Source organism: Equus caballus, unplaced genomic scaffold, assembly GCF_041296265.1.
Source record: "Equus caballus isolate H_3958 breed thoroughbred unplaced genomic scaffold, TB-T2T haplotype2-0000440, whole genome shotgun sequence".
Lineage (NCBI taxonomy): Eukaryota > Metazoa > Chordata > Mammalia > Perissodactyla > Equidae > Equus > Equus caballus.
The window spans coordinates 2,265,292-2,292,802 of record NW_027222395.1 but is presented as its reverse complement, the minus strand read 5'-3'; the positions used below and the strand labels follow the sequence as shown (position 1 = coordinate 2,292,802).

Here is a 27,511-nt window from a genome sequence, read left to right as displayed (position 1 = left end):
CCTCTGGTACTTTCTCTGGGATGAAAAGGGTCTAGAGATGTCTTTAGTGATAAACTTTTGTCCTTCTCAGTAGAAAGGAGGAGGGCACCTTTACAATTTTATGTCCTGCTTTCAGGCCTGTTGAGAGAGGCAAGAGAGATTTTCTTGTATCTGCTTTTACTTAATTGTCTTCAGGACAAAATAACAAATATGCCAAAGTGGCATATTTTGGGGTGGCATATTCTGCTGCTCTTCATTCTCTCATTTGAAATTATAAGAAATTTCATGTATTAAAGTTGAGTTGAGTGACATCAGCCACATGGCAGAGTGAGTGGTTCCCTGTGTCTCTCCCCTTTCAAACTGCAACGAAATGGGCATTCCTTGATCAACAGAGGATGCCCACACCGCCCCTCAGGATGCCTGAGAGACCTGCACTGCTATACATTGGAAGGTGGGTGGACTACCCCAGGGGAGGTGGTGGGATAGGTGAGCCCTCTCTGGCCCCTGACAGCCCAGGACACCTGAATGACTGCTCTCCCGGCTGACATGCTCATAGCACTGCTGTGGCCCCGAGAGTGGGCATGTGCCTTGGTGTGACTGTGGAAACAGGTGACTGCACTCCTGAGCTCCCCGTGATTGCTCTTTGGTGCAGTGGGAAAGCCCACAGTCCCAGCGCAGCTCCAAGGAGAGACTTGGGTCAGTCCTAGTGGAGAGGCCATGCCCTCCAAGCACAAAGGCTGGTGTGACCAAGGAGAAGATGCTGCACAGCTGTGAGTCTGGGCAAACATACCACCGGCTGCCTTAAATGCTGATAGTTCTGCTGCAGCCCTGAAGGGGCAAGTGAGATCCAGCAGGGCCAAGGGAGTGTGTGGTGACAACTCTTTGTGGTAATCACCAGCTGAGCCATCTGGTACTGAAATTTTCTTGAGTGGCAGCCTCCTTACATCCCCCACACTAGAGTTGCACGTGTTTTAAATACAGATTCCATCTTATTAATGATTTGTTGAAATTTTTTATTTCCTCGTGAGTAAGTTTTCAGAATTTTTGTATTTTCAAATATTTGTCCATTTCATCTAGGTTTCTAATTTGTTGGCAAACTTTATTGTCCATATTAATCTATCGTAATCCTACTTATTTCTATGAGTTCAGTAGTAATATTTCCATTTTCTTTACTAATTTTAAATATTTCTTTCTTCTCTTTGTCAATGTAAGTTTTTCTATTTTGTTGATATTTTCAAAGACTAAACATTTTGTTTCATTAATTCTCACTATGGTCTTCTATTTTCAACTTTATCTATCTCCATTCTAAACTTTATTATTTTGTTTTTTTCTGCTGTCTTTGTATTTATTTGATCTCCTCAAGGTGCAAAATTAGGCTTTGAATTAAGATTCTTTTTTAATGTAGTCATTCACAGCTATTTAGTACCCTCTAAATACTGCAATGGCTATACATCATATATTTTGGTATATTTTATTTTTCAATCATCTCTAAGTATTTTTAATAGAATATGTTTTTAGCAGAGTTATGGGTTCAGAGAAAACTTGAGCAGAAACTACAGAGAACTGCTGTATACTCCCTGTCTCCATACACGCACAGCCTCCTGCATTATCAACATCCCCTATCAGATTGTTCCTTCTTTCACAACATGAACTACATTACCACATCATCTCTCAAAGTCCATAGTTTACACTTGGGTGTACTCTTGATGTTGTCCACTCCATGGCTTTTGACAAATGTATAATGATATGAATCTACCTTTATAAAATCATAAAAAGTCATTTCACTACCTTAAAATACTGTCTTCCATCTGTTAATCCTCCCCACCTCTAAACCCTGGAGATCACTGATCTTTTTACTAGCTCTATGATTTTGCCTTTTCCAGAATTTCATATAGTTGGAATCATATAGTAGGTAGCCTTTTAAGATTGTCCTCTTTCTCTTAATATTATATATTGAATGTGCCTCCATGTCTTGTCTTTTCTTGACAGCTCATTTCTTTTTAGCACTAAGTAATATTCCATTTGCTGGAAGTACCACAGTTTATTTATCCATTAACCTACTGAAGAATATCTTGGTTGTTTCTAAGTTTTGGTAATTATCAATAAAGTTTCTATAAATATCCACTTGCAGGATTTTATAGAGACATATTTTTTTTAACTTTTTGTGTTAAGTACCAAGGAAAGTGGTTTCCGGGTCATACAGTAAGAGCATCTTTCACTTTATAAGAAACTGCTAAATTCTGTTCCAAACTGGCTGCATCATTTTGCATTCCCACCAGCAATGGATAAGAATTCCTGTTGCTCCACATCTTCACCAGCATCTGGTGTGGTTGATGTTTTGGATTTGGGCCATTCCAATAGGTGTGTAGCAATATCTCATTGTTGTGTTAATTTGCAATTCCCTAATGACATATAATGTAGAGCAGCGTTTCATATGCTTATTTGCCATCTGTATATCTTCTCCAGTGAAATGTCTATTCAAGACTTTTATCCATTTTTAATCAGGGGGTTCATTCTCTTATTATTGAGTTTTATGGTTTCTTTGTGCATTTTGGGTAACAGTCCTTTATCACATATATCTTTTTATTTTTTTTTATAAAGATTGGCACCTGGGCTAACAACTGTTGCCAATCTTTTTTTTTTCTGCTTTATCTCCCCAAAACCCCCCATACAGAGTTGTATATCTTAGTATGTCTTAGTTGCAGGTCCCTCTTGTTGTCAGATGTGGGATGCCACCTCAACTTGGCCTGACGAGCGGTGTCATGTCCGCACTCAGGATCAGAACCCTGGGCCGCCACAGCAGAGTGTGCAAACTTAACCACTTGGCCACGGAGCTGGCCTCCACATATATCTTTTGGCAAAAAATTTCTCCCAGGCTGTGTCTTGTCTTTTGATTCTCTTGAAAGTTTCTGTTGTGGAGCAGAAGATTTTTTTGTTTTATCTTCAGTAAAACATAGTTTATCAATTATTTATTTCAGAATTATTCCTTAGGTGTTGTATCTAAAATGGCATTGCCATGTTCAATGCGTCCTATTGTCTTTTGTTAGCTTCTAGAATTTTCTTTTCTTTCTTTCTTTTTTTGAGGAAGATTAGCCCTGAGCCAACTGCTGAACATCCTCCTCTTTTTGCTGAGGAAGACTGACCCTGTGCTAAGACACATGCCCATCTTTCTCTACTGTATACGTGGGACACCTACCACAGCATGGCTTTTGCCAAGTGGTGCCATGTCCGCACCAGGATCCGAACTGGCAAATCGCAGGCTGTTGAGAAGTGGAACATGCAAACTTGACTGCTGTGCACTCCGGCCATACCCCTAGAATTTTATTAATTTTACGTATTAAATTTAAAGCTGTGATTCATTTTGATTTACTTTTTAATGATATAAGACCTGGGTCCAGAGGAATCCTTTTGCATTTGGGTCTGATTGTTCCAATACTATCTGTTGAAAAGCCTATCTTTGCTCGGTTTTATTGCCTCTGTTACTTTGTCAAAGATCAAATGACTATATTTATATAGGTCTATTTCAGGGGTCTCGATTCTGTTCCATTAATCTATTTATAAATTTTTTCACCACTATCACAGTTTTGATAACTAGCTTTACAATAAGTCTTTAAGGTAGTGTCAGTCCTCCAACTTTGTTCTTCAATGTTGTGTTGATGACTCTCTGTCTTTTGCTTCTCTGTATAATCTGTGGAAATATTTATCAATATCTACAGGTAACTTGCTGGGATTTTTATTGTGACTTCATTAAGTCTATAGATCAATTTGGGAGGATCTACATGTTCACAATATTCAGTCTTTCTGTTCCTGAAGATACAATATGATATTTGAGGTGATGCCAAAAATATATGTGGAAAAGCAAAAGCATCGCATTATTGCCCACTCAGCAGGGTCGTTGTTGAGACTCTAAATTAACACACCACGGATACTTCCACTCATAGAGATATTTAATAGTTTTCATCATTTACTCATCTTTATTTGGATTTTTTTTTACACATAGCTAGAATTAATCTTTCTGACTGAGTAAATTATAACAATGATCCAGTAGAAATAATGAGAGGATTAGTGTCCTGGACAAGGAGAATGGAGAAGAAAGGATGAGTTTAAAAGGTATTCTAGATAAACATATAAAAAGCCTTGTGGAATAACTCCAGGAGAGATAAAATGCACCATAGAAAAGACACGATGTTCAGGATGTGTGTGGGAAAGCATTTAAACGTTTTAAAGGATATACTACTCTTTGCAGGCAATTTCCTAATCTTCGAAATTTTCATCACAGGCTTAAAGACACAAAAGCAAGAATGGTTTGTTATCTCAATTCGATTGGATCCAAGGTTAATGGGGAGATATTGCTCCAAACTGCCAACCGAAGGGCATTCCTTGTTTTTAAATTGTTTATAATTATACATAATGATAATTTGCTATTTATAAGGAAATTTTAAGGGGCTTTGTGTCACCCAAATGTCCTAGTCTTCATCAAACACTGAGTACCTCAATGTTCTATTACTGTTGGCAATTTCAGTTACAATCATGAATGCCAACTGTGTGATATGAGAAAAACACTTTTTCTCAAACTATCCCTAGACTAACTACCCCCGTTCTCCAACAAAGCTCGACATGGTTCACATGTGTGTGTAAGGGCAGCGTGCATGCAGGCACGTGTGTCTGTGTCACAAATGAAATTATATGAGTATCTCCTCATCATTACTGCATTCTCTAGCACCTTCTGGTGAGTCAGATCTCATAAATAATGCAATGTATTGTGATATAACGTGCAAACACCGCATTGCACAATTGCATTAATCCCTTTCAATTTTCATACTAGTTTCTTACACAGATGAAAAAAAGTACCTTTCCCACATATTGAAGTAAAGTTGAAGAAAAACTTTGTACGCCCCCAAATTGAACAGAGGTACAGAAAATGTAAGTAGTTACTGAAACTCTCTGGGACTTGCCAAGTGTGTGTTTCAGGATCAGTAGGCAGATACTTTGTATTTTACCCAAATCCACCCATCCCCACTGTTGTCTCATTCAGCAGCTGTATTCACTCAAGAAACATGCTCAGACTTATTTTCTTCCCAATTTCATTCATGTGTGATCTCACATATATATATTTGGTAGACAGAAATCAGAAGTCTGTCCAATCCATGATGTTTCTCTGGATTGTAGTTGAATCATAGACCTACTGACACTTCTGCCTGCATTAGCAACATGGGAGAAAATCACATAATAGGAAGCACTGTAGCCACTCACTTGTATAATCTTTCTCCAGCAGGGCTCTCAGTATGCCCTGCAACAGCCTTTATGCTCCTGTTGTTTCTAAAGTATCCCCCTAACAGAAATTTTGGCTTCTCACCTTTGTGCACACACTTTTCCTCCTAATATGTTCTGTGTTATGCTCAATAATTTATTTTATCTCCTTTTTCACAGGGAAAAGAAAGTACAGAAACAACTAGAGAGAGGTACAGATATTTTTCTGGTTTCTGTCCTTTCAAACTACATGCATTTCTATGCCTACACCTTATATTACACTCTGCCTGCATAAAAGGGGCCATGCTTTTATCCATGAGTATTCTTAGATAAGTCCCTTTCTGACTCCTCGCAGGCCATGTTACCTATTGTTTTGCAACTTCATGAATTCTCCTGGTGAAAATGGAAACTGGCCCCTCTGCACACAGAGGGCAAGGAGAGATTAAAGAAAGGCAGACCACTCTAGGTTGGTAGGTGGAAGTTTTAAGAAGCATGGAACATACCTGTCAGGATTATCTTGGGTGGCTACAAGATGAATACATCTTTGCACCCACCTACCAGAATCTTAAAAGTTTATAGAGAGACTTTGACAAGGTTCAGTCATGTAATGAGTCCAGATTGTCTCAGCAACACACTACTCTCTCAAGGCTGCATCCTTGAAACAGCTACTAGTGTGGGATAATGGGCAGGATGTACATTCCAGGGACAAGAGAAAGAGTTAAGGAGCTTCCATTTGCCTGGATTCAGCTCATGGGTCAACGGGTGTTCATGTTCTCTTGATGACCTCTTCCAACACTGCCACATCATTTTCTTATGTCTATTATCCTGCTTTCTACCGCCCCAGCAACATTTTAACACATTTAAGCCTCTTTAAAAAAAATTTGAGGGCTAGCGATTTAATACTTGATGAAATGCTTCACCAGAAGTGGAAATTTTCAAAATAAGAAAATGCATTTTATAAAATGGAAATTCATGTAAATTCTTATACTTACTCTCAAAAAACATGTAAACCTCTCCTGCATGAGGTAAGCAAAAACTTAGCTCAAATTGCTGTATTTTTGTGCTATATATATTTACCTTACTAAAATTAAAAAAATAACATGTGCTTTCAAAAATCCCATTAAATTGATGCTTATGTATACAACTGGAGTCTAAGTATCACAAATGACCATAGATGGAATGAATTAACAAGTCAAATGTGATATGTGTATGCAAATGGATATTATTCAGTCTTAAAGTGGAAAGAAATTCTGACATGCTATGGCATGGAGGAACATTTAGAACATTATGTTAAGTGAAATAAGCCAGTCAAAAAAAAACAAAGAAAAACAAACAAATGCTGTACTATTTCACTTATCTGAGGTTCCTAGAGTAGTCAAATTTATAGAAACAGAAAGTAGAACAAGGGTTGTCAGGTGCTGGGGAGAAAGGGGAATGGAGAGTTATTATTTAATGGGTACAGAGTTTCAGATTAAGAACATGAGAAAAGTCCTGGGGATTAATATTGGTGATTGTTGCACAAATATGTGAATATTCTTAATGCTGTTGTACTGACAGTACACTTAAAAATAGGCAAAATGATAGCAAAAATTTAATTTAAGCAACTTGCCCAATACGCTACATTTACTGAGTTACCTATTGACTTCTAAACAGGTTTAAAGTTTTATCAATCTTCAACAATACAGGAGATGGGAAATAATGGGAAATAATAAGCTTTCAAGTCATAGAAATGAGTTGGAAGAGTTTTGAGGTCCTTCAGGAAAATGAAACTAAAGGGGCTATAATTATGCATATCATATAGTTACTAGGGGTACAGGCTGCATGTTAGAAATATGTGAACATGTAGATCACAAGGTCTTGGCAAATGCAGAAAACATCTGATGAGGAAAACCTGTGTTTCCATGATACCTAACTCTGAGACAACCAACTAAAACCCTCAAGTGGAATTCTGCCAGTGCAATGGTGATGTTCAAGCAACAGCAGTGGAGTGAGGGATCGAGAGATCCTTCTGCATTGCATTCCTCTAGGTTTATTGGGATTCACGTATGAGATGGCTATGTAAAGTGGGGGCAAAGGAAATGACTGTGGAAGGGGTAAACTCCTTCTGTCAAGTCACCAGACTGAATCACACCATATCCTTGAGAATGAATTAGCATCTCCATCTCTACATCCGTGACTGTATTTATTCAACAAACTAGAACACTTTAAACTCCAGGAGATCAGAGATGAAAATACTTTTAAATATTTAGATTCCCCAGGGACTGAAGAAGAAATCATTTTGTCTCTGTGCTTGGGTGAAGAACTAAGGACTTTTATTTTCTCTTTTGTACACAGAAAGATTGTGTTTCTGTGACTTTGAGGGAAAACAGGGTGATTACAGAAAGCACTTATTTACAGTTAATGAAAGTCCCCTTTAGTATTATAGTATTGCATTGGGGGAAATATTCTAAGAAGGTCATTACTGTTTTCACTGTATACTCAGTAAAATTAAACTAAATGCACTAACAATTCCAAATTAATTTATGTTTCCATCTGTAGACTCAGTTCTTCCTGTTTCTAGGCCTGGAAATATAAATTGTTTGGTTTGGAAATCTGAAAATGCCTTCCTGGATTAATCAACATCAAGAAAAATTATCTGATTTTTGCAGACTTCAATAAATTTTGACATGTTACCTAGGTGTAGCCCTCATTATTAAGAACATGGCTTTTATATAATTACACACATGGACTTAATTCAACCTCTAAGAATGTTGACTGTGCATTATGTAAAGCAAGTAAAAATATAAATGAGAAACTGTAAGCGTGATTTCCTTCTGTTCACTTATGTTGGTGTCAGGTAGCACAAGGAAACACATGTTCTTGTAATTTATCAAGAACTTTTGTTTCTTATGCCAATTAATCAATAACAATGATGGGGGATACTCATTTTGAAAAGTTTGAAAATGAGAGAAAAGTTGAAATTAATTACAGGCTCAAGTGAAAACATTCGAAAAAGTCAGCTGTAGGATTTTAAATAGATTTAATCGTTTTCACACATGTGCTTATCAAGAAATACATAGTTCAAATAGAGCATTGAAAATTCTCTCATCTATCTATTTACAGTGTTATGCTTATTTGATATCATGGAAAAACAGAATACCACCTCAGGTTTCCTTCTCCTGGGACTCTTTAATCACACAGAAGCCTGCCTGTTTCTCCATGTGACTGTTCTGACTATGCCTTTACCTCCCTGCTGGGCAGTGCTGTCCTGATTCTCCTGATTCTCCTGATTCTCCTGATTCTCCTGATTCACTGGGACCCCCGCGGCCTCCACACACCCATGTACTTCCTGCTGAGTCAACTCTCCCTCATGGACACTATGCTGGTTTCCACCATTGTGCCCCAAATGGCTGCTGACTACTTTACCAGCAAGAAGCCCATCTCCCCTGCTGGCTGTGGGCCGCAGATCTTCTTCTTCCTCACTCTGGGAGGGGTGAGTGCTTCCTCTGAGCAGCCATGTCCTATGACTGCTATGTGGCTGTTCGCCATCCACTGAGATACCCTGTCATCATGAGCCAGCAGTTAGACTTGGGAATGACTTTGGCAGCTTGGTTCCTGGGTGAAGCTGATGGGCTCATGCAGGCTGCTGCAACCCTGACCTTCCTATTTTAGAGCGTACATGAAATCGATCATTTCTTCTGTGAGGCCCCATGCTGATGCGCTTAGCTTGTGCTGACATGTCTGTCTTTGAGTACGGCCATGTACATCTGCTGTGTCTTAATGCTCCTGGTGCCCTTACCTTTCATCCTGACCTCCTAGAGTCTCCTCCTAGCAGCTCTTCTCTACCTGTGTTCTAGAGAAGCCTGCAAGGAGGCTTTTGCCACCTGCTCCTCACAGTTGGCTGTGGTGGGACTCTTTTTTGAAGCTGCCTATGCCACCTACATGAGACCCAAATCCTACATGTCAGCTAACCATGATAAGGTTCCGTTGGCTTCCTCTACCATCTTCACCCCTGTGCTCAGGCCCCTCATCTGCAGTCTGAGGAACAGTGAGGTCAAGGGCACCCTGAGAAATTGCATGTGCCCGTGTGCTGCTTAACTCATGACGAAGATTTACATTCCCTTGCCCCAAAGTTCAAGGTTGTAAAAGTGATTGTATGAGATTTCCCAGAGAGGTTATATATGCATTATATCCATATGTCTTTTCTATTTTACTTTGACGTAGAACCAGACCTCCATACTTTGTGATCATTTGTTAAGTTGTCATAAACAAAACAAATTGTGGGTTATGGAAACTCTAAGAATAATAAATGTTTATTAAAATATTTCTATAGGGCAGTGCTCAATAAATATTTGTTCAAAGAATGAACTAGTCAAGCAATTTGAAGGTTAATTGTTGATTTTTTGCAAAATGAGGTTTAGTTTACAATCATTAGATGCTCTAAGATATGAAGGGTACGTTCAACCAGTTTTGATAATATATGCCCTTGTAACTTACACCCGCCAGCAAGAGACGAATGATTGCACCAGAGCAGAAAGATCTTCATGTCTTTGTCCAGTGAAACACCTCAACCGAGATACAACTACTGGCCTGATTTCTGTTTTTATTCTTTAGTTAGGGCAATTTTACTCTTTCACATCAATGAAAATGTGCAGTAGGTTTTTTTAATACCTTGTGTCTTTCTCTCAAAGTAATATGTTTTTAAAGATTCTGCTAGAGATCTCATCAAGATGGCGGTGTGAGCAGACATTGAACTCACTTCCTCCCATGGACACAACCAGGTTACAGCAATTTTGGGAAGAATCACCCTGGATTGAAAACTGAAAACTGGATAAAACGAAACCCCACGAAAAGGGATAGTCCTGACAAAAGCAGAAGAGGCAGTAACTCCAGCTGGGAGGAAAAAAGTCACCTTTGGGAGCAGCGGAGCTTCTCAGCTGGCCAGGTGGGAGCCACCCTAAGGTATGCAGCCCTCCCTGGGGGAGTGAGGTCCGGAGTGGGAGCAATAAGGCTATAACCATCCTTTGGACTCAGTCCAACTGAGAGGGGGGTCTTACTGTCTGGCTTTGCTGGCTATTAACTGCAGCGAGGACACCCCAGAAAAGCTATCAGCTGAAAGCCGAAAAGATCCGGGTCTTAAAGGGCCCACCCACAAACTCATTCATTGCAGCAACCTAAAATCACCAGAGAGAAGGCTGACTGTCCTTTGGTTAAACAAGATTCACCTGGTGGGCTCTGGGGGCATCTTGGTGAGAGGAGGATCCTCTCCAGAGACTGAGACATTGGTGGGGGCCATTGTTCTGAGCTGGTCCAGGCATGCCAATATGGACACCAGTGGGAGCCATTGAGGTGCATCCCTTGGACTGTTAGCCCAGGAGTCTGCCACACCCACTAGAGCACAGATTTAATCCAGTTCAGCCAGGGCAGGCAACCTGCCCTAGGGACTGGCCCCACCTAATAGCAAGCCCTCAGGCTACTTTTTAGCCTGCATTGCCTGAGTGACTTGATGCTGTACAGGCAGGCAAGGGTGTCTGCCTCTGTGGGGCAGGGCTTCTGTGAGGACCAGGTGAAATGTGGGGGGCATTGGAGCAGAGGTGGGGGCCTCTGCAGTGTGTCATTGAGGTATTCTCCAGGGGGTTAAGAAGTGTGCAGGGACCAGGACAGTTTTGACAGTGTATGTGGTCCAGTAGGGGGTGAGGCTTATCAGCAGCAGAAGACTTGTGCTTCACAAATAGCCATAAAAAGGATCAGCCCCACCTTCCAAAGACTGAAACAACTGAGTGCCTCCATGCCAAGGGCTAGCCCCACTCAGCTGCACTCCTAAGAGAACTGACAACAGCCTTGTTGGCCTCAGGACTATCACAACTGTACACCCCTGAGCCTAGCAACCAGCTACACTGGGTACCAACCCAATTAAGAGGAGAATTGCAATAAGAGTGTGCTAATAGACTTTGTAGCCAACAATGCTGAAGCCCCTCCAAAGCGGATTTACAAATAGCTGGCCAGGGAAGGAAAGATCAGACTCCCTGGGTACCTGCAGTGGGAGCAACCCTGCCACAGCAGAAGAACACAACTAGCCCACAAAGGGGTCACTCCTGGTTCTTATGGTCTGGTGACAAGAGGGAAACACACTGCTGGGCCTCATAAGGCATCTCATACATAAGACCACTTCTCCAAGATCAGGAGATACAGCCAACTCACCTAGTACAAATAAAATAGCACAGAGAAAGAGGCATAATGAGGAGGCAAAGGAATACTTTCAAAGCAAGGGCACACTACAAAACACCAGAGAAATAACGAAGTGAAACAGAAACTAGCGACCTCCTTGACAAAGAATTGAAACAAAATATAATGAGGATGCTCACAGATATGCAGAGAAGAATGGATGAACACAGTGAACACATCAGCAAAGAACTCGAAGATATAAAAAAGAACCAATCAGAAATGAAGAATACAATACTCGAAATGAGAAAGTCACCAGAGGGACTCAATAGCAGAGTAGAGGAAGCAGAAGAATGGATCAGTGAGCTAGATGAAAGATTAGAGGAAATCACCCAAGCAGAACAGAAAAGAGAAAAAAGAATTAGACAGAATGAGAACAGTGTTAGGAAACTCTGGGACAATATCAAGCATGCTAACGTTCAGATTATAGGGGTTGCAGAAGGAGAAGAGACAGACAAAGGGGCAGAAAATTTACTTGTCGAAATAATAGAGGAAAATATTCCTCACCTGAGGAAGGAAACAGACATCCAAGTTCAGGAAGACAGAGAGCTCCAAACAAGAAGCCCAAAGAGGCCCACACCAAGACATATTATAATAAAAATGTCTAAAATTAAAGACAAAGAGAGAATCCTAAAAGCAGCAAGAGAAAGGCCACAAGTGACATATAAAGGGAAGCCCATCAGGATGTCAGCGAACTTCTCAGTGGAGACCCTACAGGAGAGAAGAGAATGGCACAACATATTTAAAGTGCTAACAGGAAAAAACCTACAACCAAGAATACTCTATCCATCAAGGCTATCATTCAGAATGGAAGGAGATACAAAGAGCTTCCCAGACAAGCATAAATTAAAGGAGATTATCACGAAGAAACCAGTTCTACAAGAAATGCTGAAGGGACTTTAAGTGGGAAAGCAATGACCACAAATAGAGATAAAAGAAAAAAAAATCAGAAAAACCCAAAACAACAACAAGAAAAAACAGGCAATAAAATCACTTGTAAGGTAAAAGTATAGTAAAGGCAGCAGATCAACTACCTGTGAAGATAATATGAAGGTTAAAAGACAAATGTTCTAAAATTACGTATTTCAATGATAAGAGGGTAATGGATAGACACACACTAAACAAAAGACTATATATGATGTGAAAAATATATAATGTAGGAGGAGGGGAGTGAAAAAGTAGAGCTTTCAGAAAGAGGTCAAGCTAAAGAGTCTATCTACTCAATATAGACTGTTATATGCATAGTATATTAAATAGGATCCTCATGGTAACCAGAAATCAGAAACTTATAACAAGGAGGAAAAAAAGTAAGACAAAATAAATCAAACATATTACTAAAGATAGCCATCAAACCACAAGTGAAGAGAGCAAGAGAAAAAGAAAGGAACTGAGAAGAACTACTAAAACACCCCAAAAAAAGAAAAAGTGACAAAATGGCAATAAATACATATTTATCAATAGCTACTTTAAATGTCAAATGGACTAAATGCTCCAATCAAATGCCATATGGTGGCCAAGTGGATAAAAAACAAGATCCATGTATATGCTGCATACAAGAGACACACTTCAGACCTACAGACACTCACAAACTGAAAGTGAAAGGATGGAAAAACATATTCCATGCAAATGGCAAAGAAAAGAAAGTGGTGGTAGCAATACTTATATCAGACAAAATAGACTTTAAATCAAAAACTGTAATAAGAGACAAAGACGGGCACTACATAATGATAAAGGGAACAATCCAAGAAGAAAATATAACACTTGTAACTATCTACGTACACAGCATAAGAGCACCTAAATATATAAAGCAATTATTAACAGACATAAGAGGAAAAATAGACAGTAACACAATAACAGTAGGAGACTTTAGCACTCCACTTACACCAAACGATAGATCATCCAAACAGAAGATCAACCAGGAAACACTCGCCTTAAAGGACACATTAGACCAGATGGACTTAGTACATATATACAGAACATTCCATCCAAAAACCAAAGAATACACATTCTTTTCAAATGCCCATGGAACATTCTCCAGGATTGATCACATATTAGGCCACAAAACAAGTCTCAATAAATTTAAGAAGATCGAAATAACACCATGCATCATTTCTGACCACAAAGGTATGAAACTGGAAATCAACTACAGAAATAAAACCAGAAAAGCCACAAAAATGTGAAGATTGAACAAAATGCTACTGAACAATGATTGGGTCAATGAAGAAATCAAAGAAGAAATAAAAAAGTTCCTGGAGACAAATGAAAATGAAGAGACAACATGCCAAAATCTGTGGGATACAGCAGAAGCGGTTCTATGAGGGAAGTTTATAGCAATTCAGGCCTAGCTCAACAAAGAAGAAAAATCCCAAATAGACAATCTCAAAGTGCACCTAAAGGTACTGGAAAAAGAACAACAAACAAGGCCGAAAATCAGAAGAAGGAGGGAAATAATGAAAATCAGAGCAGAAATAAATGAAATAGAGACTAAAAAAAATAGAAAAAATTAATGAAACCAAGAGATGGTTCTTCGAAAAGATAAACAAAATTGACAAACCCTTAGCTAGACTCACCAAGAAAAAAACAGAGAAGGCTCAAAGAAATAAAATCATAAATGAAAGAGGAGAGATTGCAATGGACACCTCAGAAATATAAAAGATAATAAGAGAATACTATGAAAAGCTATGTGCCAATAAATTGGATAATCTAGAAGAAATGGATAAATTCTTAGAAACATACAACCTTCCAAAACTGGACCAAGAAGGTATAGAAAATTTGAATAGACTGATCACCAGTAAGGAGATCGAAACAGCAATTAAAAACCTCCCAAAAAATAAAAGTCCAGGACCAGATGGCTTCCCTGGTGCATTCTACCAAACATTCAAAGAGGACTTAATACCTATCCTTCTCAAATTTTTCCAAAAAATTGAAGAGGAGAGGAGGCTTCCTAACTCCTTCTACAAAGGGAACATTATCCTGATACCAAAACTAGACAAGGACGACACAAAAAAAGAAAATTACAGGCCAATATCACTGATGAACATCGATGCAAAAATCCTCAACAAAATTCTAGCAAATTGAATACAACAATAAATTAAAAAGATCATGCATCATGGTCAAGTGGGTGTCATTCCAGAGATGCAGGGATGGTTCAACATCCACAAATCTATCAACATGATACACCACATTAACAAAATGAAGAATAAAAATCACATGATCATCTCAATAGATGCAAAGAAAGCATTTGACAAGATCCAGCATCCATTTATGATAAAAATTCTAAATAAAATGGGTATAGAAGGAAATTACCTCAACATAATAAAGGCCATATATGACAAACCCACAGCAAATATCATTCTCAATGGAGAAAACCTGAAAGCTATCCCTCTAAGAACAGGAAGCAGACAAGGATGCCCACTGTCACCACTCCTATTTCCCATAGTATTGGAAGTTCTAGCCAGGGCAATCAGGCAAGAAAAAGAAATAAAAGGGATCCCCATTGGAAAAGAAGAAGTGAAACTGTCACTCTTTGCAGACGACATGATTTTATATCTAGAAAACCCTAAAGAGTTCACTAAAAAACTTTTAGAAATAATAAAGGAATGCAGTCAAGTTGCGGGATGCAAAATCAATGTACAAAAATCGGTTGCATTTCTATACACTAACAACGAAGTAGCAGAAAGAGAAATTAAGGATACAGTTCCAATTACAATTGCAACAAAAAGAATAAAATACCTAGGAATAAACTTAACCAAAGAGGTGAAAGATCTGTACATCAAAAACTATAAAACATTGTTGAAAGAAATTGAGGAAGACACAAGGAAATGGAAAGATATTCTGTGCTCTTGGATTGGAAGAAATAACATTGTTAAAATGTCCATACTTCCTAAAGCAATCTATAGATTCAACGCAATCCCTAGCCAAGTTCCAACAACATTTTTTACAGAAATAGAACAAAGAATCCTAAAATTTATATCGAACAACAAAAGACCCCAAATAGCCAATGGATTCCTGAGAAAAAAGAACAAAGCTGGAGGTATCACACTCCCCAATTTCAAGTTATACTACAAAGCCATAGTAACCAAAACAGCATGGTACTGGCACTAAAACAGACACACAGATCAATGGAACAAAATTGGTAGCCCAGAAGTAAACCCACATGTTTATGGACAGCTAATTATCGACAAGGGAGCCAAGAGCATATGATGGGGAAAGAAGAGTCTCTTCAATAAATGGTGTTGGGAAAACTGGACAGCCACATGCAAAGGAATGAAAGTAGACCATTCCCTTACAGCATGCACAAAAATCAACTCAAAATGGATTAAAGACTTGAATGTAAGACCCGAAACCATGAGACTTCTAGAAGAAAACATAGGCAGTACGCTCGATGACATTGGTCTGAGCAGCATACTTTCAAGTCGCATGTCTGACCGGGCAAGGGAAACAAAATAAAAAATGACCAAATTGGACTACATCAAACTAAAAAGTTTCTGTACAGCAAAGGAAACCATCAACAAAACGAAAAGACAACCTAAAAATTGGGAGAAGATATTTGCAAACTACATATCAGATAAGGCGTTAATATCCAAAATATACAAAGAACTCTTACAGCTCAACAACAAAAAAACCAACAATCCAATTAGAAAATGGGCAAAAGATCTGAACAGAGATTTCTCCAAAGAAGTTATTCAGATGGCCAACAGGCATATGAAAAGATGCTCAACATCATTAGCTATCAAGGAAATGCAAATCAAAACTACAATGAGGTATCACCTCACTCAGGTCAGAATGGCTATAATTAACAAGACAGGAAACAACAAATGTTGGAGAGGGTGTGGAGAGAAGGGAACCACTGTTCACTGCGGGTGGCAGTGCAAACTGGTGCAGCCACTATGGAAAGCAGGATGGAGTATCCTCAGAAAATTAAGGATAGATCTACCATATGGTCCAGCTATTTCACTGCTGGGTATTTATCCAAAGAACTTGAAAACACAAAGGCATAAAGATACATGCACCCCTATGTTCATCGCGGCACTATACACAATAGTGAAGACGTGGAAGCAACCTAGGTGCCCATCAAGGGACGAATGGATAAAGAAGATGTGGTATTTATACACGATGGACTACTTCGAAATCCGGCCTTTTGTAACAACATGGATGGACCTTGAGGGTATTATGCTGAGTGAAATAAGTCAGAGGGAGAAAGTCAAATACCATATGATTTCGCTCATAAGTAGAAGATAAAAACGACAAAAAAAACCCACACATAGCGTTGAAGGTTGGACTGGTGGTTACCATTGGGGAACGGGGGAGGGGGGAGGGCAAAAGGGGTGATTAGGGTCACATGTGAGGGGATGCACTATAATTAGTGTTCGGGTGGTGAACATGATGTGATGTATACAGAATAAGAAATATGATGTACATCCGAAAAAAAAAGGAAAATAGATATTTCTAGAATTAATTGTGTTCACCTTAAAACAAAGGGGAAGTATAATGCCACTTTCAAAAATGTAAGTTTCTCCAATAATTGGTATAACCCGCATGCATAAAGCAGTGTGATATTATAAACCCTTGTCTGATAGCCTGTTAAATCTGTTTGGCTTACAGTGACAGAAATGTTGTCAAATCAAAACAAACAAAAATCATGTAAGAAATAATCATGTCATTATAAAAAGCTACATTTTTCAGTTCTAAGATGTATAATTCTGGGGATCTAATGTACAGCATGGTGACTATAGTTAATAATATGGTACTGAACACTCACAACTTAAAACAGTAGGTCCTAAGTGTTCATCACACACACAAAAAATAACTATGTGAGGTGATGGATAAATTAATTAACTTGATTGTGTAATCACTTCACAATATATACCTATATTAAATCATCGCACTGTACACCTTAAAAAAATCCTTCTGTATATCCTAAATATATACCCTTTTTATTTGTCAACCATGCCTCAACAAAGCTCGAAAAAAAATTAAGTAAAAAAAGCTGTATATAATGAACGTTTGTGAAGTTTCATCTATGTTTTGAAAACTAAATTCTTAATGATATCAAAAATAAATTAGTTATTTACACTGCTTTCTTAGCTACTAAAATGAGAAAATAAAAAAATAAAACTTAAGAAAAAAGATTCTGCTGTAATTTTACATTTATCAGCAGCTTTCTCTTTTTTATTGCCTAGTAGCATTCCCTTGTCTGACTATATCGCCATTTTTTTTTTTTTTTGAGGAAGATTGGTTAGATTGAGCTAACATCTGCTGCCAATCTTCATCTTTTTGCTGAGGAAGACTGGCCCTGAGCTAACATCCATGCCCATCTTCCTCTACTTTATATGTGGAATGCCTGCCACAGCATGACTTGACAAGCAGTGTGTAGGTGTCACCCAGGAACTGAACTGGCGAAACCTGGGCTGCAGAAGCGGAACATGCAAACTTAACCACTGAACCACTGGGATGGCCCCCACCATTTCTGTACGCACCTTTTGTTGACAGATATCTGGGATACATTCAGTCTGAATTGTTATGAGTAAAGCTTCTATTTACCTCCTTTTTGAGATCATCTGTTTTCACTTCTCTTGGCAGATGCGCGATTGACTTTTTAGTAAATTGTTTTACAAAGTGGATGGTCAACTTTGCACTGCCTCCAGCAAGCATAAGAGTAACAGTTGCTCCACATTGGTAGGAATCTTTTGAGTATAGTCAACCTTTTCCATTTTCCTTCTTCTATCTGGTGTTGTAAGGTACACCATTTTGGGTTGAACTTGCATTTTCCTGATGTGTAATAATGCTGAAGATTTTTGCATTACTTTATTGCCTTTTCCTATATCTTTGTCTGTAACCAATCCTTTTAGAGTTTGAAAAAAATGTAGATATTTCCAAAGCTAACACAACGTGGCTGTTAATAGACAACATATTATGTTCAGAAGACTGTTTGAAATTGTTGAAATAAAATTATATTGGATCACTTGTTATTATTATATATTCTATGACTACTCTGGTGCATTTGATACTTGAAGATTAATTATTTTCATAAAATTGGGTGTTTTTGTATAGGTCTCTTCTAGCACCTCTTTTCGACTTGAAACTGTCGGTTTGTTTGTCTGTTTTAATTATTAATTAAAACAAAATATTCAATTTCCATTGCTAGAATAATGTCAGTGAAAATCGAAACATTTTTTCTAGTAGGTACTCTTTGCCCAATGAAGAAGGATGGAAAATGCATTACAAAATTTAAGGTTTGTTTTTCAGGGTATACTTCATATCTGTTACTGATAAATAAGTATGCACCTACAATAATTTTCAGCCAAGAAATTTTGCACATTTAAAGACATGGCTGAGGGGCCAGCCCAGTGGAGCAGTGGTTAAGTACACACGTTCTGCTCCAACGACCCAGGGTTCGCCAGTTCTGGTCCCGGGTGCAGACCTAGCACCAATTGGCACGCCATGCTGTGGTAGGCATCCCACATATAAAGTAGAGGAAGATGGGCATGGATGTTAGCTCAGGGCCCGTCTTCCTCAGCAAAAAGAGGAGGATTGGTGGAGGATGTTAGCTCAGGGCTAATCTTCCTCAAAATAAATAAAGAAATAGGTGGTTCGTTTTGCAAAGAAAATAATAAAAATATGTATTTATTGATATATCTGTATATTTGTAAGTGTGTACTTACATGCTCTGCAAAGACAAAACAAGTAAATATAAAATGAACCATAAGACCATAGTTTAAAGTAACGTTTAAAAGTTAAATTTTTTTCACTTTTGCGTTCTTTGCTTAATCTGAATCCTATCTTTTGCCTTTTCTTTGAAAGCATTTTTGTCAGAATTGTTTTCCCTAACTCGAGTGAATTAAAGAGAAGAATGATCTAGAGAAGACAACATCAGGGAGCACGTGAGAGAAGCAGTTTTGCATGATCCTGGTGTATGTTGGAACTGGCAGCTAGAGATTTACAAGAAAGGCAGGTTGAGGAATTTGTCTTCAACCTGAATGCCACACTCAGAGTCTGTAATGGAGCTCAGCGTTTTATTGTATTTCATACCTTGTTTATTCCCCTAAACACAGTCATTCTTCGAGGAAAGGGTGGTTTCACTAAATATTTTCTTTCCAGTCTCTTTAGGATGCATTAAAGTGGTTAGTTAGATCTTCACTGAGATGCAGTAAATATAGTTTAACATCATAAAATAACTAATAACAGTAAGAATAAATGTAACATTTAATTCATTAATTAAGATATGACTGCATTTGCATAACATTTTCTATCATTTTCTTATTTTAATGATTTTCATAATCTCATAAATTAGCTTCAATGTTGGTTCTAACTTTTGAAAAATGGAGGCAAGTTTATTGGGGCAAAATTGAGGTCCACTTTTACACAGATCTGAACCTAGTTGTGTGATTTAAAAAATCTTGCACTTAGCAAAAGGCCAGTCTTAATAGTAGGACCAGACATGCCCCCCCAACACACAACACAGACACCCAGGTGAAATAGCCATTCTTTCCCCTTCCTAAGGAACAGCATGTTACTTAATGGAGTTCCTGTGTTGGCTGAAATACATAAAAGTCCCCGGAAAAAGTTGTGTTTACTTTAGAATTTGATGTCTGAGACTAGAAATGCAAGACTTGAAACCTTGGTTAAGACAGATAACCTAGGAATGCTGTCTAGACTCTGTGGGTCCTGGAAAGTTCTTGGATAATTAAATAATAACTGTAAGAGGCTAATAAATACAAGATGCTTAAAATCTTGTCTAATGTCTAAAATGCTCCTTTAGTTTGATGTAGTCCCATTTGTTTAGTTTTTCTTTTCTTTCCCTTGCCTGAGGAGACATATGCAACAATGTATTGCTATACATGATGTCAAAGAGTATGCTGTCTATGTCTATGTTTCACCTCTTAGTTCAACTCTTGAATCCACTTTGAAAAGCCTCTGCACAGGAAAGAAAACCATCAAAAAAAAAAAGATAACATATCAATTGAGAGAAGATACTTTCAAACCTTATATTCAATAAGGAGTTAATATTCAAAATATATAAATAACACATACGATCAGCAACAAAAAAGCAAACAACCTAAGTAAAAAATGATCAGAGAATCTGAACAGACATTTTTATAAAGAACTTATAAAACTGGCCAACAGGAAAATGAAGAGAGTTTCAACATTACTAATTATTAGGAAAAGGCAAATCAAAACCACAATGAGAAATCACCTCGTGCCCATCAGAATAACTATTATTAAAAAGATGATAAATAACAAGTGTTGGAGAGGATACGGAGAAAGGGGAGTCCTCATACTGCTGGTAGGAATGTAAATTTGTGCAGCCACTGTGGAAAACAGTATAAAGATTCCTCAAATGATTAAAACTAGAAATACCATAAGATCCAACTATTCCACTTCTGGGTATTTATCCAGCATACAAAAAGACACTAATGTGAAAATGTGTATGCACCCTTACATTCATAGCAGCACTATTTACAATAGCCAAGACTTGGAAACATCCTAGATGTCCATCAGTGGATGAATGGAAAAGAAGATGTGGTGTATACGATGGAATCTACTCAACCATGAAAAGACAGAATCTTACCATTTTCAACAACATGGATAGACCTTGAAATTATTATGCTAAGCAAAATAACTCAGACAGAGAAAGGCAAATACCATATGATTTCACTCATGTGAGGAAGATAAAACAACAACAACAACAAACACACAGATATAGAAGAGATCGGTGCTTACCAGAGAGGAAGGGGACAGAGGAAGGGTGAAAGTGATAAAGGGGGGCATTTGTACAGTGATAGAAAGTAGAATTTTGGTTTCGAACACGATGTAGTCTATACAGAAGTGAAATATAACTACGTATTCTTGAAATTTATATAATGTCATAAAACAGGGTCACCTCAATAAAATAAAAAATAAAATGCTTGGTAGCTTTTAGGTTTGAAAATTATTGTGTACAAAAAGAGTAAATTAGCTGAATGCTTTTGCTACATTCACTTACATATTCAGTATATTTGGTCATCATTTAATTGACTCATGAGTCTATCAGAAATGAAAATAAACAGAATCACTTTGGTAAAGAGAGTCCCTCTGTTTTATCTTCCTCTCTGTAATAGCTAGTCTGTGTAATAATTAAGTTCATCCATTGACTCTTCAAACACCCAAGAGACCCAACGCTGCAGCAAGTGAGGTCCACCAAGTGGCCTTCCCTGGGGCTTCTTTCTAGTGTAAGGGACAAGCCATAAATAGAGTCCTTAACAGCCAGTGTGTTCTAGCCTAACAGTGGAAAGAAAATATGCCAAGAAAAGATGGGGGAATGGGGAAGGGACTGGGGAAGGCAGTTTGTTTCTTCAACCAAGCTTAATCTCACTGCACACAGCCAGTGCTGATACCGACTGTCCCCTCAGCCCTGTGACAACAGGACTCTTCTGCTGCACCGAGGGAGACTGTCTCATATTGCTATTTTCTTAATTTAGTTATTTGAACCAATAGCACACTCATTCCTAGTCTAAGTAACATTATCATATATATATTGTATCTATGTTCCATAAACTCCTTAAAAAGGGACAATGATTTTATTCTATCCACTTTTAGGGCAATTCAGTGTCTGACTTTTGCCTCTTCCATTGCAGTTGATTGGATAATTAGTAACAACCAGCTATTTGGAATCAGTTGCACACCAACCGAGTCAGTCTGATATTTGAAGTTTTATGGTAGAGTTTATAATATTCTACCAAGTTGGTCATTGATATTATAGGTTTTTAGAAAAGTTCCAAAAATAAAAATGGCAGTGTCATATAGTATAAAATATGTGTACACCTCAGATTTAATATTTCCCAAGATCTACATATTAGATACTTTTTCAGATAAATAAATTTTAGAAAGAAATTATTTAGGGTCTTTGTCTCTTTTTGTCTTACAGTCAAAACTTCAATGTAAAGATATAAGGAAGAAGCATAGAAATAATTGTTTAACCTATGAATGTGTAATCTTACCAAGATTAGTGAAAGATTCACCTCTAGTTAAATCTAAATTTAAATAAATATTCAGTGTGTTGTATTTATATAATGAGAAATCTGATATAGAAATGAAATAAGAATTTGGATCTAGTTAATTCAAAATTGATTTATACTGCATTTGAGAATGTCAATAAATGAAAAATGGTAAGAATGATTTGAGTGTAGTGCATTGTCAGAGTAACGGCTCTAAAGGCCTTTCTTTTTCCTGGGAGGAAAGATTGGGATATGACTATGTTTATACCTAAAAATGACATCTATAAAAGATACCATCCTCTATGATTAGCCTCCAAGCTTCTAGAAGATAGAGGGATGTAAACTGCATGTTACATTTCTTTTCTGTCATTTAGCATTATTAAACATGGAAAAATTTATGCTAGATGGAGAGAAAGAGAATTTACCTTGGGTTAGAGTTGCACATATGTGGAAGAAGTTATGTGATGTATGACATGTGTTTTCTCCTCTTTTTAGCTTAGAGTTATGAAGCTCACCACCAGAGCATTCCTCTTTGAATTCAATATCAATAGATTTCATTCAAAAACCTGGAAGGCATATAAGATATTTTATCCACCATTTCAGCATTGTGGCAGGATATTACAGATCATGGATTGACAGGTTAGCAAAAGAGTCATAAAAGAGGGTTGTAGAAACTACTGGTGGCTCATGGAACTGAGAAGGTGGAAGAAGTAAGATGACGAAGGAATTAGAAAATATGCTATGGAGTGTTTCCAATGTCTGAAGACAAAACATTGACTTTTTGTGGAAACAATTTACATTTTACAACAAAAATGTAAATATAATTGATGCATCATTGAAAATGTTTGATATCAGAGACCATAGAAATATATGTCAATAATTTCTTTAACAAGCATTTATTGAGAACAAACAATAGGCCAGGGGCTCTGCTAAGTAATGGGAGTTCAGTGTGAGTAGCTATTGTCCATACCTTTTAACCCTAAAATGAAGTACTAATTTTTGAATCAGAATGGCTATGACAGGGTAAATCATTAATGGAGAAAGCGAAACCACAAGGGCAATATGATTCTAGACAGTGGGAAAAAGTCATCACCTTTGCATACAGATATATTGAATTTGGGTTGTCAGTAATATTGATTTAGAGACTTATTTATGATCAACCAGTTCACGGGAGGCGCCACTGTCTTTAAATCTGAACCTGTCTACACTAGATTTTACTGAGCTGTAGGTCGAATCAGCCAAAACGACCAAGACTACTTACATGTGCATATATCTAGAAAACTCATTCACATGCTGATCTTTAATATTCCTAAAATAGTAGCAAAACAGTGTTAATATCCCAGGGAATTAAATTTAGACGTAAGTGGTTTGCATATTTCATAATGAAGAATATCAATATTCACAAAAATAAAATATAGAAAAATCCAAATTATTCATATTTTATCAGAGATAGGCTTCTACATTCATTTTCCAAAAGTGAAATCAAAGTTTATTTTATTCAAACTTATGAATAGATGTTAATAAGATAGGAAAGAATTTTTTTATATTTGTTGCTTTTTCTGATCATCTTACTATTTATTGAAGGTCAGAATCCTGGATTAGTGTTTTAATAAATTTCCTCACTTTTATTTATCTGTGTATTTACGAGTGTATGGTTTCATTTGCCTGTTTATATTGAGGTTTAGAGCATATACACCAAATTTGCACAAATAGCCATAAAGTGAACAACTCAGTAACCAATATCCATGGATAAACAACATCTTTAAGCACATGTAATTTCCTATAAAGAATTAGTAAAACATAATACAATTTATGCAAGTTAATACAACTGGCAAAGTAAAGTATATTCTGATATTGACTGTTGACACTGACAGAATAAAATTTTAATTTTATTACTTTTAAATATACGGGATGTTTCAAATTAAAAACATAGAGTAAGCTACTTTTTCATTACTTATTGTTTTTGAAAAGACATAGAAATAATACATTTCATTTTCTTTAAGTTTTATCTGAACAAAAAATGTGAGATAAAATCAAGTTCCACAGCCCATTTATTTATTCATGTATTTAACACATATTATTGAACAACTGCTATGTACCTTGCACTGTTCTTGGCGTTAGGCTTATAGCAGCGAACAAAACAAACACCTCTCATGATGAATATTAGTTCCTGTGGGCAAGAATGAAAACAATCAATAAATATGGTTCCCAAGTTTGTTATTTAAAGTTCCAAAAGCTGAAGAAATTTGGGGTGTAAGTGGGAGAAGTGAGATTTTAAACAGGTGTTCAGTGGTAGGCCTCATGGAGAAGGTGATATTTGAGAAAAGATCACACTTGCATGAAGAATATGGAATTAAGACTTTGAGACCCTACATGGAGTTAACAGTCCACTCAATATACTGAATATCATCACTTCATATGAACAAATAAATGCCCATCTTGTCAAACGTGCCAACTTCAAAAGCTGGTTGAGAGTCCTTTGAATTTAATTGGAAAATATGACTCAGTAACTCTCATTTCATTATGCAACAAAATGCAAATGTGTTTGATATTTACAATACTTTTTCTCCAGATTTTACCTAGCTCTTATTTATTTATTCTTTTATTTATTGGTAAAAGATGGGAATTCATGATGAGACATGAGAATCACACTTGCAGTAGTGACTTTATTCTTTTGAGATTCTTCCGTTTTTCCGAAACAAGTCTGGTCTTCTTCTCCTTTATATTCATCCATTTTATTAGGAGCTTAACATAAAATACTGTCATTGATTCCCCTCATCTTCAGGGATTCATGACTCCATACTTCAATGTATTTCCTGCACAGCCATCTCTCTAATATGGATATCTTGCATATTTCTAATATTGTACCCAAAATAGTCGCTGACTTTCTATCAGGCAGCAGAGCTATTTTATTTTAAGGTTGTGTCTTCCAGATATTTCCATCTCTCACCCTTTTGGGTGGTGAGTGCCTTCTTCTGGCAGCAAAGTCCTCTGATCATCATCTAACCATCTGTCACACACTGCAGTAACTCATTCTTATGAATCACTATGTCAGCATTCCCATAGCTGCAGGGTCCTGGCTTGTTGGGACTTTCAACTCCACAGTTCATAGAGCTTAAGTCCTTCACATTCACTTCTGTGGCTCAAGAGCCATTGATCACTTTTTTCTGTGTCATTCCTGCCATGTTTAAGTTCTCCTGTGTGGACACAAGGCAATACAAAGTAGGTGATGTTATTTTCCTGCTTATCTTTTTCTCCTTAATCCTTGCTTTTTACATTCAAATTCTTCTCACTGTCCTTCACATGAAATCATAAAATGCATGGAAACCATCATTTTCTCTTTTCTTCCATAAGATTGTCATTATAATGGACTATGGGCCATTTATTTTGACATATATGAGAGCTAAATCATACCACACTCCAGACCAGGATGAGCTCCTGGCCGTATTCTATACCATCCTCAAAACCATACTCAACCCAATTATCTACAGCTGTAAAAATAAAGATGATTTGGAGGCTCAAAATATCCTCAAAAGTAATTTTCTGCATCAAAAAGTGTAGAAAAATGCTTGACGTGAGTCTTGTGTTTATTTCCATATTCAACTTAAAGGATATCCACTATTCATAGCTCTGGAAAGAAAATGAAAGATTCTATCTCTTTAAATGTGGAGAGAATTGAATATTTCCAACACAATGACAATGACAAATAAAGTTATCTCGGGTATTTGTTTGATAAATACATACATCTAAAAAAATGCATTTTCCTCTCTATGATACAAATTATAATCGCTGAAGTCACTTATAAAATGTCAAAAATGACTGCAGGCTTTCAATTCTCTCCCACCAGATGGTAAGAATTTGCAAAAATTATATTTTACAATACAATCAATTTATATGGAGCACGTATACACTGAGATGTATATTTATACAATTTCTGTATTTTTATGAAACAGTAAAGTCATATTTTGCACAGTACAATCAGTTATCAAATAATCATAAAAATTCATCAGTGAAATGTGTGAAAAAACTTCCAGCTGTAAGATAAATAAGTCCCAGGGATGCAATAAACAACATGGTGAGTATACTTCACAATTATAGATTTGAAAGTTGCCAAGGAATGAGATTTTAAAAGTTCTCCTCACCAGAAAAAAATTGTAACTATGTGCGGTGCTGGATACAGCTAAACTTATTTTGGTAATCATTTGACAGGATGTACATATACAAAATCATCATGCTGTACACCTAAAAGTAATATGTCAATTATATCTCAATAAAACAGGAAAAATAAATGTTTTATTATTTAATAAATAAAACTTATTCAGTGTATATTATTTACATCATACCAATAATACTGTATTATTAATATACTATATCATTTAATACATGACATTCATTAAATATTATTTAGATAATAGCATTAATATTACCAACAATAACAGTTATTAGAACTTAATAAATAGCACTCGATTTCTATTAATATGGATTCTAAATATAGAAACTACTTTTTTGAAATGCACAATCCATTTTCCTGCACATTGAAATAAGAAAGTCCGGCACTGAATGCAAAAACGTACACTCATTGATCCCATCCTTGTTGCAGAGAGGGTCCCTGGATCCTTCTTTACTGTGAATGTCCAGTGCAGAGGGTTGTGTATTGCTGGGACGAAGTGATGTAGAGAGTGTCCAACAATAGTATAGTGAGCACAAGCAATTTACATTTCTGCTCCCTCCCCAACTTAATTGAGGATGACTGTAGAGAAACAAATTGTCAGAATTACATAAAATGCACAAATATTCCCACTTATCCCACTCTTCCCTCTTCTGAAAGTTTCCAAAAAGAAAATTCACAAATGTAGCTTGAAATATTGATTATTCATTGAATAGTTGCTTTTGAAATCTTTGTAACTGAAATGAAAAAATAATATGTATGCACCTGTATATACTAGGTGTGGTTAAATAAAGGTACTTATCTTTTGCTAGAAGCAAGTACATAATATTTGATAAGAATATCCTGAAAATTGTGTCTTGTTCATCTCTGCATATTGGTTTTAACTTTTAAGTTTTACAAAATCTTTTAGCAATTTATTCTAAAAATTATTGCAGAG

General features: G+C 36.9%; 2 pseudogenes; both read left to right on the top strand.

The window, feature by feature from the left end:
• On the top strand, positions 8,352–9,306 carry OR2T111BP (olfactory receptor family 2 subfamily T member 111B, pseudogene; annotated as a pseudogene).
• Positions 25,036–25,967, top strand: LOC138923036 (olfactory receptor 2AJ1-like; annotated as a pseudogene).
• Positions 25,968–27,511: the final 1,544 nt, after the last annotated feature.